The sequence below is a fragment of the Elaeis guineensis genome, chromosome 8 (genome assembly GCF_000442705.2).
Source record: "Elaeis guineensis isolate ETL-2024a chromosome 8, EG11, whole genome shotgun sequence".
Taxonomy (NCBI): domain Eukaryota; kingdom Viridiplantae; phylum Streptophyta; class Magnoliopsida; order Arecales; family Arecaceae; genus Elaeis; species Elaeis guineensis.
The window spans coordinates 120,650,419-120,668,020 of record NC_026000.2 but is presented as its reverse complement, the minus strand read 5'-3'; positions in this window follow the sequence as shown (position 1 = coordinate 120,668,020).

Below are 17,602 nucleotides of genomic sequence, written 5' to 3'. Positions count from 1 at the left end.
TTACAGATCTTGCACCTGAAGAACCCACTGCAAATGCGCATGGTTCGGTCAAAGACACCTATCAGAAGTGGCTCAATGACTAAATGATGGTACATTGCATCATAAGGGCTATGATGAATGATGAATTTAGTTATAAATTCAAGGACACACAGTCAGAGAAGATGCTTCAAAAGTTAAACAAGTCCTTCGACACCCCTGAGGATATTGAGAAACATAAAATCTCCTATGCAATATTCAACGTCCAGATGCGAGAAGAGACATCGATTACTAATCATGTATTATACATGATAGAGCAAATCAAACATTTAAACAAACTTGGTTTTTTCTTACATAAATAGTTAGGCAAGGATGCCATTCTTAACTCGTTCTCCATGTCCTACCTATCCTTCTTGAGTCATTATAGAATGACCAAATCTACAGTGAACTACCATAGTTTGTTAAGATTATTATAGACTAATGAAAAGGACAATCAGCTCCATAAGGAGCCAATCAATATGGTAGGTAAATCCTCAGTAAGGCATCGATCCTCTAAGAGAGGTAAGAAGAAGAAGATGTAGAAGAATCATACTGGGGCTTCTAAGTCCAATCAGACCAAGAAGTCCCAAACAGACCAGAGTCGGATAGAATGCTTCTTTTGTAAGAAGCTAGGGTATTGAAAGAGAAATTATCCTCAATATTTTTCTTCTCTTGATTATAACAGGCCTAGAAAGAGAAATAAGTAAATAGTTACTAGTCAAGGTACTTATATAATAATACTTTATAATTTCTTTATTTGTGATACTGCTACTTGGGTATTGCATATTGGAAGTCCAATTAATATTTGCAATTCATTATAGGGACTTCAGGTTAGTAGAAAGTTTGAAAAAGATGAGTGATTTTTGAACATTGGAGATGGAAGCCTTGCTCTAGTTCTAGCATTAAGAGTAGTTCAACTTGCTCTTAGTTCAAAAATTATCGTATTGAATGATTGTTATTATTGTCCTTCCTTTGTAATGAATATTATTTCTGTAGATCTTTTGATTAAAGTCGGTTCTAATTTCTTAATAAAGGATAATTTTTGTGATATCATTATGAATGATATTATAATTATGTATGGATAATTAAAATATAGTATTTATATTTTACCATAGTCTGTTACTGTAATGTATATGTTTAACAAACATCCTAAATTAGATAATATCATCGATGCCTACCTTTGGCATTATTGGCTTGATCATATAAACAAAAATAGGATAAATAGGTTAACTCAAAAATAAATCTTCAATATCAATGATTGTGAATTATTATCCATCTGTGAATTCTGTCTTCTTAAAAAAATGATAAAATCACCTTTTACTAGAAAAGATGAACAGGTTGGTGATGTTCTGAGTTTAGTAAATACTGATATATGTGGACCTATAAATATAAGTGCCAGAGGTGGGTATTATTACTTCATTACTTTCACTGATGATCTATCTAGATATAGATACATCTATCTTATGAAACAAAAATTCAAATTATTTAAAATATTCAAATGATTTCATAATGAAGCAGAAAAAAAAACTGAAAAGAGTATTAAAACTCTTCAGTCAAATTGAGAAGGAGAATATCTCATCAGTAAATTTTTGACATATCTAGAATAGAATAAAATTTCCTCTCAATGGACCCCTCCAGAATACCACAACATAATGGGGTGTCTGAAAGGAGGAATCGAATGATTTTAGATATGGTTCAATCCATGAAAGATTTTGTAAGTCTGCCAATCTCTTTTTAAGGATATGTTCTTGAGTTTGCCTGTTATATATTGAATAAGATTTTAAGTAAGTCTATCAATAAAATACCAGATGTGGATAGGGCGTAGGTCGGTAATCTCTCATGTTAGGATTTGAGGATGTCCGACTTATGTTAAACATTTAAAGATAAATAAACTCAAACCTAGGTCTGATAAATGCTTGTTTATTGGGTATCTAAAAAATTTAGAAGATATTATTTCTACCTTACTGAAGAATTAAAGATGTTCATTAGCAATAGGACAGTCTTTTTGGAAAAAAAAATTCTTAAGGAAGGAACTAATACCACAAAGATTGAACTTTATAAAGCTGGACAGATAAAAGGACCAACACAATCAAATCAACTTATTAAACTAAATTTGATTAAAGAATTAAATTCAGAGTCTGTTATAGAGGCACCTTTGAGGAGATCCGATAGAGTACCGCATCAGTCAGATAGATACTATGGTTCGAGATGGTGATCTTATTGAATTTGATAAAAATAATGAGGATTCGATCACCTATATAGATGCTATGCAGAGGACTGACTCTGAAGAATGGCTTAAGACCATAAGAACCAAGATGAAATCCATGAAGATCCATGATGTATAAACACTTGTTGATCTACCTAAAGGGATAAAATTCATAGGATGTAAATAGATATTCAAAAGAAAAAGAGGCATAGATGAAAAGATAAAGACCTATAAAGCCCATCTGGTTGCTACGAGATATCACTAACATTATGGTATAAACTATGACGAGATATTTTCTCCTATGGCAATGCTTAAACCCATTCAGATTATGCTTGCATAGCAGCATACCTAGATTACGAAATTTGATAAATGAATGTTAAGATAGCCTTCCTTAATGGAGAGCTAGAAGAAGAGGTGTATATGATACAACCTGAAAGATTCACATCTACAGATGAATCAAAGGTGTGCAAGCTACAGAGATCCATTTATGGATTGAAGCAAGCATCTTAGAGTTAGAACATGTATTTTGATAAAATAATCAAAACATATGGCTTCATTAAGAATGGAGAAGAGCCTTATATCTGTAAATAAGCTAATGGTTCTATGGTTATCTTTCTTATACTGTATGTTGATGATATTCTCTTAAATGAAAATGACATCTCTACATTACAAAGTATGAAGCTCTGGCTATCATCTCAATTCTTCATTAAAGATTTGAAAGAAGCATCCTATATCTTAGGGATGAAGATCTATAGAGATAGATCTAAAAATTTACTTGGATTGTCCCAATCTACGTATATTGATATCGTGCTGAAACAATTCAGCATCATAAATTCAAAAAGGATAATCTATCGATAGATCAATAAATTTCTCTCTAAGAAGGATTATCCAACAACTTTACAAAAAAAATGTATAAGTAAAATCTCATATACCTTAACAGTAGGATCTATCATGTATATTATAACATGCACGAGACTGGATGTGACCTACTCACTATGGATAGTGAGTAGGAATCAATCTTATCCGAATAAGAATCATTAAAAAGTTGTAAAGATAATCCTCAAGTATTTAAGAAATACTAAGGATCAATGGTTAATTTATGGAGACTCTAACTTAAAACTTATTGGATATACATATTTCAGTTTTTAGTCAAACCATGACGACAGCAAAAGTATGTCTGGTTACATTTTTATCCTATATAATGGAGCGATATGTTGAAAAAGTTTCAATCTACATATAGTAGCTAATTCTATTTGGGAGGTGGAATATATTGCGGCATCTGATGTTGCCAAAGAAGTAATTTGGTTAAGAAAGTTTATCAGCAAACTTGGAGTGGTGCCCTCTATTGATGGTCCAGTTTTACTGTATTGTAACAACAATAGAATCATAGCTCAAGCTAAGAAATTTAAATCCCATCAGAGAACCAAACACATTCTGCATCGCTTTCACCTTATCTGTGAGATCGTGGATCAAGGTGATGTTAATCTTTAGAAGATTGATAGAAAGAAAAACTTGGCCAACCCCTTCACTAAAGCCCTCGAAATCAAGAAGTTCGAATATCATAAATGGAAGATGGGTATTAGATACTATTCTAATTAACTTTAGTCTAAATAGGAGTTTGTTGGGAATATGTCCTAAAGCCAATTATCTAACTGTAGATGATTGTGCATTTTGTATATGAATTATAAATAAATTAATAAAAGTTATTTGGTAGTTCATCATATTTTGTATCTTTCTTATAGAAGTTTTTTTATTATGATAAAGTCCTTAGAACTATTAAACACTCGATAAAGAAAGATTTATCAAATAGTTCTTAAATCTTGTTTATGACCAAATAATACATTGTTAATAGGATGATAATGCTTATCAAGTATAGATCGTTGTGTGCCGTATAGGTTGGTTGTCCTCATAACCAAGGAGTGTCGAGAAATTGGTATGGCTTGCAGATGAAATATAAGAGTATATTTTACCAAACATGACTCAATTATGGAGCACTCTGCTATTAAGATCTGCTCGCGAAGGATATGGGTATAAGTACTCCTTCGATCTGAGATTATCATGATGACTTGCAAGTAACTCATTATACTTTAATACCAAATATTTGTATTTTTAATATAATGATGGAAGATTTTTGGATAAAGTCAAATACTTATCAAGTTTGTATGTGAGTCAAGACAGAATTGACCACTCTAGATTATTGAAGATAGTACTATACTATATTTTAATTCAATAAAATCTTGGCCAGGATAATTCTTATGATCAGTCATCAGATTTATATGGTTGAAACATAATTTGAAAGACTCATTAAGGATTGATAGTTTATCCAATAGTCATCCTAAGCATTCAGGGTCAAAGAGATAAATTATATAGTAACTATATACTAATCTTGAATGTTGCTTTGCAATAATTCAACCTACCTGGATGTCGAGTATCATTATTAAATTTTTACTTCGAATAATATAGATATTAGTTTCTATACTACTGACTTAATGTTCAAACCTATGGGATAACATACAATAGAGGTTCCTATCTGATTAGATAGCTGATTATTAGAAAATATGTCCTAAAAACAATCATTTGAATGATTATGCTCTTTATAATTATATATGAATTATGAATGAATAAAACTTATTTGGTATTTTTATCACAAGGTGTACATCTTCCTTATATGGATTCATGTGTTGCAGTAAAGTCCTTAGAGCTATATGATAATCGATAAAGAAAGATTTATCGAATAGTTCTTAAATATGTTCGTGATCAAATGATACGTCATTAAGAAACAATGATGTTTATCGAGTATAGATCATTGTGTCCCATATAGGTTGGTTGTTCTCATAATCAAGGATTGTGGAGATACTAATATGGTATACAGGTGAGATGTAGGGATACATCATCACTAAATAAGTGACTCATCTATGGAGTGCTCTACAGTCAAAAGTAGCTTACGAAGCATATGGGCATAAGCATCCCTCTGATCTAAGATCATAGTGATTTACAAGTAACTCACTATATTTTAGTACCGAACTATCTATATTTCTACTACAGTAATGAAAGGCTACTCGGTACAATGAAGTACTTACGAAGTCTGTGTGTGGATCAAAACAAGATTGACCCCTCCAAATTATAAGAGATAATGTATCACTGTATTTTAATTTAGTAAAACTTGAACCTGAATAGTCCATATGATAGATATGAAAGATTGAAATATAATATGGATAATTCATCCAGGATTGACAGTCAAATCCTAGGCCATCCTTGAGCATTCGTGGTTAAAGGGATGAATTATATGGTAACCATATGTATAGGTTCTTGAATATTATCTTGTATATATTCAATCTATCTGAACATCGAAAATTATTGCTAGATGGTAACTTCGATTAGTATAGAAAATGGTTCTTGTGCTACCATCTTAGTGTTCAAACCTGTGGAGTCACGTACAAAGTTAGGCAATGTAGGAAAGAATTGACCTAAGTCTATGAGTTCAATTTGAAAGTACTTGACTTGATTAAATAAATAGATTAGCTTAACTAAGAATTAAGTTAATGGTCATACAGGATTAAACAAGTTGACTATGTCTAGATAGCACTAAATATGAGATTCAGATTTGATTCTGGAGACGATACTGTTCTTATCAATGATCCAAAAAATTTATGAGAGATTGAATTTATATCCTAATTAATTTTAAGTTAGATCTGATTTAATTAAAAATTAATTGGATTAAAAATTTAAGTTGGACTTAGATTAAAATCTTAATTAGATTAGGATTGATAGGCTCTTCAAATCTGGTTCGAATCAGATTCAAATCGGATTCAAAATGAGTCAAATCTGAGCCCATTTGGTTTAGAACCAAAGAGTCCCTAAAATCAGGGACTCTCTCTCATATTGGCCGACTATAAAGAGGAGGAGGTGCTGGTTTTTTGTTGCCCCAATCTAGTGTGTGCATGTGAAGGTCATGAGAGTGCACTAGGTAGTCTTCTTTCTTAAGTGGGACTCCTACTTGGACATGGTTTTAAGTCCTAAACTAATTAGGACTTTGGATCAAATTTAAGAGACCTCACCTATGTAAGGGATAGAACAATTAACTAATGGTGAGGAATCTTTTTGTGTGACAAAAATTGAGGAACTATCATGAAACAAAAAAAGGGTGCATGAAGTGGTGTGTGCGACACAAAAGAAAGAAGAGTTCTTTCTTTCTTACCATGAGACATCTTGGGTGCTCCTTATGTGGGTGTGTGGACTCCTTTCTAGATATTCCTAAAGAGAGAAAATCAGATCTCTTCCCTCTTCATGTTCCCTCTTGAAGATTGGTGAAAAGAAGATCATCCCTCTTTCCTATGGAGCCTAACATGCACTTGAAGTAGAAAGCTTGTGCTTTCAGGTCTCACAAGACATTTGATTCAAGTTTTCCTAAGGATTTTGATTCTTATTCCATTGTGAACCAAGTTAATCCATAAAGGCTTATAGTTAATAGAATAGAAAAATTTTTAAACATGTCCTGACGATCCGATCAAATCGAATACTTTCTCTTCAAATGGTATCAGAGCCAGGTTGATACGTGCTATGCATAGTTAATTTTTTCAAATATTTTATATGAGATATATGATCAAATTTTTATGGAGGACATAACATCTGATTTAGACCTATTAATTAAAAATTATTTAATCTAGATTCAACCAGATTTTATGAACTTAATCAATGGTTGATTGAAAGTTGTATAAACCTATTATAACAAAATTTTCTTGATGCGAATTTTTACTGAAATAACAACTAAATTAAAATCTATTTTAAATTTATTTTAATAAAATTTTTATGATGTTATTTTAAGAATAGAAGTTAGACTTAATTAAGATCTAAATTGAATCTATTTGATAGATTTTCAAATCAATTTTAAGCAAAAATTTGCATAATGCAAAATCAGGTCTAACCAGAATTTTAATTTCTATGTGTTCATGTGTGTATTTGAAATATTTTTCTATGAGATTTCAGATCTGATTTAAGTATTTTTTATATTGTATAAAAGTAAGTTCAAATCTAAAATTTATATGAAATTTATTTAAAATTAATCTGATACATGGATCTAATTAGATTAGATACATAATATGCATGATATGATCATATTCAGTGCGTGCCTAAATTTTTGCATATGTAGATGTAATTAATTTTTAAAATTAGACTTCAAATCTTAGTGGCCCAACACTCGAATTGAGATGATTGCCAGATCATCCAGTCATAACAGAAAATCAGGATTGAGTCCCTCTCTTGCCCATTCGATGAGTTCTCTTATGACGTATAGGAGTACCACTATAATCAAATCTCATATAGAAGAATAGCAAAAAGAATCTTAAAATTATTTTAATCATAAATATGTTTAGATTAGATCTAAAATGATTTATAATTTATTATAATTTTAATAAAATTAATTTAGATATAAAAATTATTTTAAAATTTGAATTATAGGTTACATACAATGGAGTCAGTAGAGATCTAAATTGTACTATGATGCATATGATGTGCACAAGTAATTTAAATCAAATTTATACATGTTTAATTAATAAACATAGATCTAAAAATTAGATTTTAGAATCTAAAAATTACATGACATATGATGTATGCTTCATTTGAAACCCTAGTAGAATAGTTCTACAGACTAAAATATATATTTCACACACTTAATTTGAAATTAAATAATCTAGATTTGAGAATTGAAAGATATTAAGATACCACATAAATTGATGGACCATGGATTAGCACGAATTAGATCTTCTAACTGGGTTAAACCTAAGGTTAGAAATAAATATGGACCAATTAAAAAAATTGATTAAATTTAATCAAAGATTGAGTTAGATTAAGTCAGATTTTTTCTAAAATCAACCTCAATAGTTATAGCTTGATCAAGTCTATATTTTTTAAACATACCAAATGGATCGAATTATGGCTTAATGGTTTAGTCTGAGTCCTTTCATGGACTAAATCAAAATTAATCGACCAATTGGAATCTAAGATAAGTTTGGTAATATTACTTGACAATATCATCGATGGTTTTTAATTGACAGTTCGCTTATCTAGTCATTTCGATGGTATTTAAGACAAGCCGAGGTAGACCCTCCTATCGATCTCACTTACCTGATCAATTTGATAGATTATATTTTGATTAGATCACTAATTGATTCGAGCTGACTCATACCATTAAGATAAATCAGTGTGACTGATTTTGATATCTCTAGATCTGGCTTATCTATAGTCCTCTTCATGACTTGGTGAAGTCAGTGAAAGGATTTATGACTTACTGACTGATCTCTTTTCTTATTCTCAAATAATTGAATCAATTTGATTGAGTTAGGTGCTCTTGGACTAGCTTATCTCTAGTCCTCATCATGACTTGATGAAGTCAGTGAGAGGATTTAGACTCGCCAGTCCAATGGATCAGCTTGTTTAATCTTTTTTCTGACTTGGTGAAGTCAGTGGAAAGATTTAAAACTCATCAATCAATTACTTCTCAAACCATTGAAATCAATTTTTTAAATTATTAGGTCCTTAAAATGAGCTAGTTATGGAGATAACTAAATCATAGCCTCCTGTTAAGTTGAATGATAATAGATTCATTAGTTTGATAATCATTGGAGGCCCAAAGGCCGGTGCTTATCTGCTAATTAGAATGGTCATTCATAATATGATGATTCAATCAAGTCTCTCTTATGGGTGGTTAGATTGGCTGATCAAAGTCAAGCTTGATCATTCATTAGTTAAATTTTTGTGTTTAGTATATTGATGGTTGGACTTAACCAGGACTTGCAGAGATGGCCAAAGCCAACTGAAAAGAAATCTAGGGCAAAATCATTACTAAAAATTATTTGAAGAAATAATTGATTAAGAACCTATCCATAGATGCATATGGATTGGCTAGTCAAAGTTGGACTTGTATGCAGTCAATGTGGATTCTAGTGCACACTAAAAAATTAAGATAATTTTTTGAATTAGAGTAGAGGCTATGAATTCGTATAAAATAGTGAAAGAATATTTAGACTAAAGTCTAAATCTTTAGGATTAAATAATTCCTATACTAATAGATTTTTTATTTTTTCTTTCAGTGATGGCTAGTAGTTCATAGCTCTGCTCACTATTAGACAATAATAAGTTCATGGGACTCTATTTCGATAATTGGTATCGAAAGTCAAGAATAGTTCTCGAGCATAAGAGGATCCTATATGTGATTATGGATCCAGCACTTGAAGTACCGGCTCCTAACGCTGATACAATGGTTAGAGATACTTATCAAAAGTAGCTCAATGACTGTACGATAGTTTGTTGCATAGTGAGGACTGTTATAGATGATGAATTTAGTTGTAAATTCATTGACACTCAGTCGAAGAAAATACTTCAAATATTGAACAAATCTTTTGGTACACTTGAAGATTTGTCCTCAACATGGCATAGATCCTCTAAAAGAGGAAGAAAATGTAAGGTACAAAAAACTCATGGGGATCCTAAGCAGTCTAATGCATACCAGACTAAGGTAGAAATGGATAAGCCTAGGAAGAGAAATTAGTAAAGAATTGCTGGATAAGATACTTTATGATAATACCTTATAATTTCTCTATCTGTGATATACTATCTGGATATTGGATACCGAAAGTCTAATTCATATCTGCAATTTGTTGCAAAGACTTTTAGTTAGTAGAAAATTTGAGAAGAGCAAATGATTCTTGAATGTTGGAGATGAAAGAGCTGTTCCAGTTCTAGCTATAGAAAAAGTTTAGCTTGCTTTCAATCCAAATATCATTATTTTATATGACTATCATTATTGTTCATCTTTCTTTATGAATATTATTCCATAGGCCTTTTGATCAAGGATGGTTATAATTTTTAAAGAAAGATTACTATGATATCATTGTGAATGGTGTTACAATTATGCATGGACAATTCAAACAAAGTATTTACATAATATCATAACCTGTTAGCATAATGTATACATTGAACAAACATCCTAGAATAGATAATATCACAGATATCTATCTTTGGCATTGTAAGCTCGGTCATATAAATAAGAATAGGATAAATAGATTAACTAAAGAAAGAATCCTCGATATCAATGATTATGAATTATTGTCAATCTGTGAGTTCTATCTTCTTAGAAAGATGATCAAGTCATCTTTTACTGGAGAGGATAAACGAGCTAGTGATATGCTAGGTCTAGTACATAGTGATATATATGGATCTATGAACATAGATGTCAGAGGAGGTTATCACTACTTCATCATATTTACTAACGACCTATCGAGATATAGGTACATCTACCTTATGAAGCAAAGTCTAAATCATTTGAAATGTTCAAACGATTTTGTAATAAGATAGAAAAATAAATTGAAAAGAGTATTAAAACTCTAAGATCTGATCGAAGAGGTGAATATCTTTCTAATAAGTTTTTGACATATCTAGAAGAGAATGAGTTCTCTCACAATGGATCCCTCCTGAGACACCACAGTATAATGGCATCTCAGAAAGGAGGAATCGAATAATGTTGGATATGGTTCGGTCTATGATGGGATTTGCAAGTCTATCGATCTCATTTTTGGGTTATGCTCTTAAGACTGCTTGTCATGTTTTGATAGGATTTCGAGCAAATTAGTCATAAAAACATCATATAAGATATGGACTGGATGCAGACCGATACTCTCTTACCTTAAGATTTGGGGTTGTTTAACTTATATTAAACATTTGCATACTGACAAACTTGGACCACGGTCTGATAAGTATTATTTTGTGGGGTATCCAAAAAAATTAAAAGATATTATTTCTACCTTGCTGAAGAATAAAAGTTATTCATCAGTAATAAGACAGTCTTTTTAGAAAAGAAGTTCCATTGTGAAGGAACTGATGCCTCTAAGATTGAACTTGATAAAGTTTGATAAGTAAAAGAATCGACATAAATCAACAAAAATATAGAATCAGATTTAATTAGATCAAATTCAGAACCCATTATTGAGGCACTTTTAAGGAGATCTGATAGAGTACCGCATCAGTCGAATAGATACTATGATTTCTTAATTTGAAACGGAGATCCTGTTGAACTCGATGAGAATAACGAGGATCCGATCACCTACATAGATGCCATATAAATGTCCGACTCTGAGAAGTAGCTTGAGATCAAGAAATCTGAGATGGAGTCCATGGAGATCAATGGTGTATGGATATTTATTGATCCATCCAAATAGATTAAACCCATAAGATATAAATGGATATTTAAAAGAAAAAAAGATGCAGACGGAAAGATAAAGACCTATAAAGTCTATTTGGTTGTCAAGAAATATCGTCAACATTATGGTATTGACTATGATGAGATATTTTTTTCTATAAAAATGCTCAAATCCATTCTAATTATGCTTGCGATAATGGCACACTTTGATTATGAGATCTAGTAAATAGATGTCAAAACTGCTTTCCTTAATAGGGAGATAGAAGAAGAGGTACATATGATATAATCTAAAAGGTTCACATCTATAAATGAATCAAAAGTATGCAAGCTTCAGAAATCCATTTATGAATTGAAGCAGACATCTCGAAGTTGGAACATGCATTTTGATAAGATGATCAAAATGTATGGCATTGTTAGGAATAGAGAAGAACTATACATGTATAAATAGGCTAATAGTTCTATAGTCATCTTTCTTGTACTGTATGTAGATGACATACTATTAATAGAAAATGGCATTCCTACTTTACAAAATGAAAAGCTTTAGTTGTCTTCGTAGTTCTCCATGAAGGATTTGGGAGAAGCATCCTTCATCGTAGAGATGAAAATCTATAGAGATAGATCTAAGAGACTATTTGGATTATCTCAATCCACATACATCGACATCATACTGAAAGGATTCAGCATGAAAAATTTCAAGAAAGGCTATTTTTCAATAGGCCATGAAATTACTCTCTCTAAGAAAGATTATCCGACAACTCCACAAGCGAGAAAGTGTATGAGTAGAATCCCATATGCTTAAGCAGTAGGATCTATCATGCATGCCATAACATGTACGAAGCCAGATATGGTACACTCATTAGGGGTAGTGAGTAAGTATCGGTCTGATCTGAATGAGAACCATTGAAAGGTTATAAAAACAATCCTTAAGTATTTAAGAAATACTAAAGACCAATGGCTTATTTATGAAAATACTGACTTAAAACTTATGGATATATTGATTTCAGTTTATAGTCAAATCATGATGACAGCAAGAGCATGTCAGGTTATGTTTTTATCCTTAATGAAGAAGTAATCTCCTAAAAAAGTTCCAAGCAGCACATTGTAGCTGACTCAACATGCAAGATGGAGTACATTATGGCATCTGATGCTGCTAAGGAAGTGGTTCGATTGTAGAAGTTCATCAGTAAGCTTGGAGTGGCATCCTCTATTGATGGTCCTATTCTGCTATACTGCAGTAGCACTAGACCTACAGCTCAGGCTAAAGAACTAAAGTTTCATCAGAAAATAAAGCATATTCTGCATCACTATCACTTGATCTGGAAGATCATGAATTGAGATGATGTCGAGCTTCTAAAGATTGACAGAAAGAAGAACTTGACCGACCTATTTGGTAAAGCCTTCAGAATCAAAGAGTTCGATGAACACAAATAGAAGATGGATATTAGATATTGTACTGATCGACTTTAGTCCCAGTAGAAGTTGTTAAAAAATATGTCCTAAAATCAATCATTTAGATGATATGCTCTTTATAATTATATATGAATTATGAATGAATAAAATTTATTTGGTATTTTCATCACAAGGTGGACATCGTCCTTATATGAACTCATGTGTTGTCATGAAGGCCTTAAAATTATATGACAATCTATAAAGGAGGATTTATCGAGTAGTTCTTAAATATGTTCGCAATCAAATGATATATTATTCAAGGATGATGACGTTTATCGAGTGTAGATCGTTGTGTGCTATATAGGTTGGTTGTCCTCATAACCAAGGAGCATAGAGATGTTAGTATGGTATACAGATAAGATGCAGGGGTACATCATCACTGAATAAATAACTCATCTGCGAAATGCTCTACTGTTAAGAGCAGCTCACAAAGCATATGAACATAAGTATCTCTCTATTTGATATCATCTAGTGACTTGCAAGCAACTCACTATGCTTTGGTACTGGACTACTTACATTTTTAATGCAGTGATGGAAGGCTATTGGATACAGTCAAATACTTACAAAGTTTATGCATGGATCAAGATGAGATTGATCCCTCCAGATTATAAAAGATAATGCATCACTGTATTTTAATTTAACAAAACTCGAGCTCAGATAGTCCATATAATGGATGTGAAAGATTGAAATATAATGTGGATGACTCATCCAAGATTGACAATGAAATCCTAAGTCATCATTGAGCATTCATGGTCAAAGAGATGAATTATGTGGTTACCATATATATAGATTTTTGAATATTACCTTGCATATATTTGACCTATTCAGACGTTAGAAACCATTACTTGATGATAACTTTGATTAGTATAGAAAATGATTCTTATGCTACCAGCTTAGTGTTCGAACCTATGGAGTCACGCACAAAGTCAGACAATATAAAAAAAAATTGACCTAAGTCTATGAGTTCAATTTGGAAGTACTTGACTTGATTGAATAAATAGATTAGCTTAATTAAGAATGAAGTTAATGGTCATGTAGGATTAAATAAGTTGACTATGTCTAGCTAGCACTAGGCATGAGGTTCATATTTGATTTCGAGGATGATACTATTCTAATCAATGATCCAAAGAATTTATAAGAAATTAAATTTATGTCCTAATTAATATCAGATTAGATCTGATTAAATTAAGAATTAATTGGGTTAAAAATCAAAGTTAGACTTGGAACAAAATCATAATTAGATTAGGATTGACAGACTCTTCAAATTTGATTCGAATCGGATTCAAATCGGATCCAAAATGAGTCAAATCTGAATCCATTTGGTTTAGAACCAAAGAGTCCCTAAACTAGGGACTCTCTCTTATATTGGCTGACCATAGAGAGGAGGAGGTGCTCATTTTTTGTCACCCCAATCTGGTGTGTGCGCATGAAGGTCATGGGCATACACTAGGTAGTCTTCTTTCTTAAGTGATACTCCTAGTTGGACATGGTTTTAAGTCCTAAACTAATTAGGACTTTGGATCAAATTTAAGAGACCTCACCTATTTAAGGGAGGGAACAATTAATCGATGGTGAGAAATTCTTTTGTGCGACAAAAAGTGAGGAACCACCATGAAACAAAAATGAGGAGCATGAAGTGGTGTGTGCGACACAAAAGAAAGAAGAATTCTTTCTGACTTACTATGAGACGTCTTGGGTGATCCTTGTGTGGGCATGTAGACTCCTTTCTAGGTGTTCCTAAAGAGAGGAAATCATATCTCTTTCCTCCTTGAGTTTCCTCCTAAAGATTGATGAAAAAAAGATCATCCCTCTTCCCTATGGAGCTTGGCGTGCGCATAAAGTAGAGGGTCTGTGCTTTCAGTCCTCGCGAGGTATTGGATTCAAATTTTTCTAGGGATTTTGATCCCTATTCCATTGTGAATCAAGATAATCCATAAAGACTTATAGTTAATAGAATAGAAAAATTTTTAAATACACCCTGATGATCTGATTAGATTGGATACTTTCCCTTCATTGATTAATGATTATGAATTATTGATGGGTACAATCATCAATATGATTAATGATTAATCTTATGTAAAAATTATGATAAAATAATTTACTAATATTAATAAATCATAAGAGAATTAATTAATAATTAGATTACTAATTGGCTTAATTTGATTGAGCAATGAGATTCGGATCAAGTCTAATTGAATTGGATTCAATTAGGTTTGACCTGATTAGATTATAAGATAACCTAATCGCTAAGGGAGATTAATTCATGATTTGATCAAGATTTAGGTTTAATTAATTTTTAATTATATCAAGACTTAATTGAAGAGTTTAAGTACCTAATTAGATTAGGTTCTCTCATCTAATTTGGTTTAACCAAATTTGATTTGGATGAGAACCAAATTGAATCCACCTAGAGTCCAATTTAGATTGGACTTTATCCCTTGTGCCACACCCCATCTCCACGCCCTTTTGTTTCATGCAAATCCAAGTTTTGCATTAATATTTTGCATGCTAATAGCCCCCTTGATGCCCTTCTTTGGATTGGATGAGGATGGTTTAAATTTAAGTTCAAATTTGATTTGAATTCAAGTTTAAACTCCATTCTTATCTTGATGAGATTTGATCTCATCTTAACTCTCTTTGCATGCCATTAAAAAAGCAGTTTTATTTTGGGCATGCATAAGATATCTGAAAGACATCAGAGGAGGATTTTCACCATGAGTGATCTAAAAGGGTTGTGGGAAAATTGAGGGGCGTGAGTCTTCTCTTGGAATGACATACCTAGGGTTTCATCTTTGGATTTTAAGAAGAGAGAAAAAAAGAGAAAAGAGTTTCTCATCTTCACCTTCTTCTACCACCTCATCTTCCTCCTAAAGTCTCCTTATTCTCTGGAAGAGTCTAAGTGATCTAAAGGAGTTTAATTAGCCATCAGAAGCAGATCTTCATAAAAGAGCTAGCACTTTGGAGAGATCATCGATCATCGAACTTTTGATCGGATCAGGAGCTTTATGTGAATACCTGTAGAAATCGGATGTCTGTGCAGCTACTGTATGACTAAAAGAACCAGCAAATCTATGATAATCAACTACGGTGAATATCAACCCACACTTAGATATTGAGATTTGATCTCAATTTCTTTGTAGATATGATCTACTTCATAAATATGATTTATGACTTTGAGATTTTGATCATGCATGCATGTTATGTCATCGATTCATGTGTAAATAATTTTTAGATCAGATCTAATGCATGTTTTATTAAAATATTTAATCATGATCAATTTTGCTACATTTATTTTTAAAAAATTGGAAATACATGAAAATGCCCTCCAAACTTCACACAATGAATGCCTTATTCTATGATGCAAAATGAAATTGCTTGCTAATTTAGGAGAAGCATGTGCTGAAGTGAAATCAAATGAGCCTCAATCCCAACAACTAGGTCTTTGGTGCAACTTTGGAAAAGCCCTTAGAGTTTGAAATGACCCATGAGCATAGAATAAACTAAGGAAGTTGAGACCCCTTGTTAGACGCTGTGAATGGATGAAACTTTGAATCTTTTAAGGCTCGAGGACTGAAGATGGCTCAATGTCTACAAAAAGCACAAAAAAGTTCTCCAAGGCCTTCTAAAATCTAGAGGTCTGATAGATTTGAAGATCCAAGGACACTTGAGTGGATGTCATATCCTGCCTGGTTACCTAGTGCTCCTCACCCACTAGCCAGTTGAAGCGGAGGCCACAACAACAACTATAAAAAGGACTAACCCCCCAGGAACCCCACGTGGCCACTTGGGGCTGATGACGATAGTTAAGGGGTCAACCCTCCGAAAGTGATCTTTCTCTTTCTCTGCTTGTCTTCTTTTCTCTACTATTTTGAGCTTCGACTAACTTAAGCATCGAAAGATCTCCCATTGAAAACCCCCTAATGAGTATGGACTTTTCTTATAGGTTCTCTTCAGCATCTCAGATCCTAGATGACATCCAACTCCAACCACGTCAGCATCCGATTGAAGTCTTGCAATAACAATAGTATTCTTTTTTCTCACCCTCTCTCTTGAGTTGTCTCTCTGAGCAACAATTGGTATCAAAGCCTAGTGCTTAGCTCAATTTGATCTAACGATCAAGAGTCAAAGATCAAATGGCAGTCCTTGGAATGTCTTTTGATAAAGGGCACTCTCTTGTAAGACCATCTCTTTTTTATAAATTTGATTATATTTATTGAAAAGCTAGAATAAAAAGTTTTATTCAAGCACAACACTATGATCTATGGAATATTATAGTACATAACCTACATATACCCACTAAAATTGTAAATGGAATTCAAATTCCTAAACATAAAAATAAATAGAATAATAAAGAAAGAAATTAGCTTAATTGAATATAAATACAATGAATATACTTTATTATACTCTTGATGAAAATTAATTTAATAAAATATGTACATGTTATTCTGCTAAACAAATTTGGGATACATTGAAAATAATTTATGAAGGTATTGTTGAAATGAAAGAATTAGTATGCTAGCATATAAATATGAAATATTTAAAATAGAATAATTTAAACTTATTTATAATATATTTTTAATATTTATAAATATTATTGATGATTTAAATTTATTAAAAAAAATTAAACTAATATTGATCTTATAAGAAAGATTCTTAGATCTTTGTCTAGATCTTGAGAAGCAAAAGTGACAGCAATTTAAGAGACAAAAGGATCTAAATCAATTATCTTTGGAGAAGCT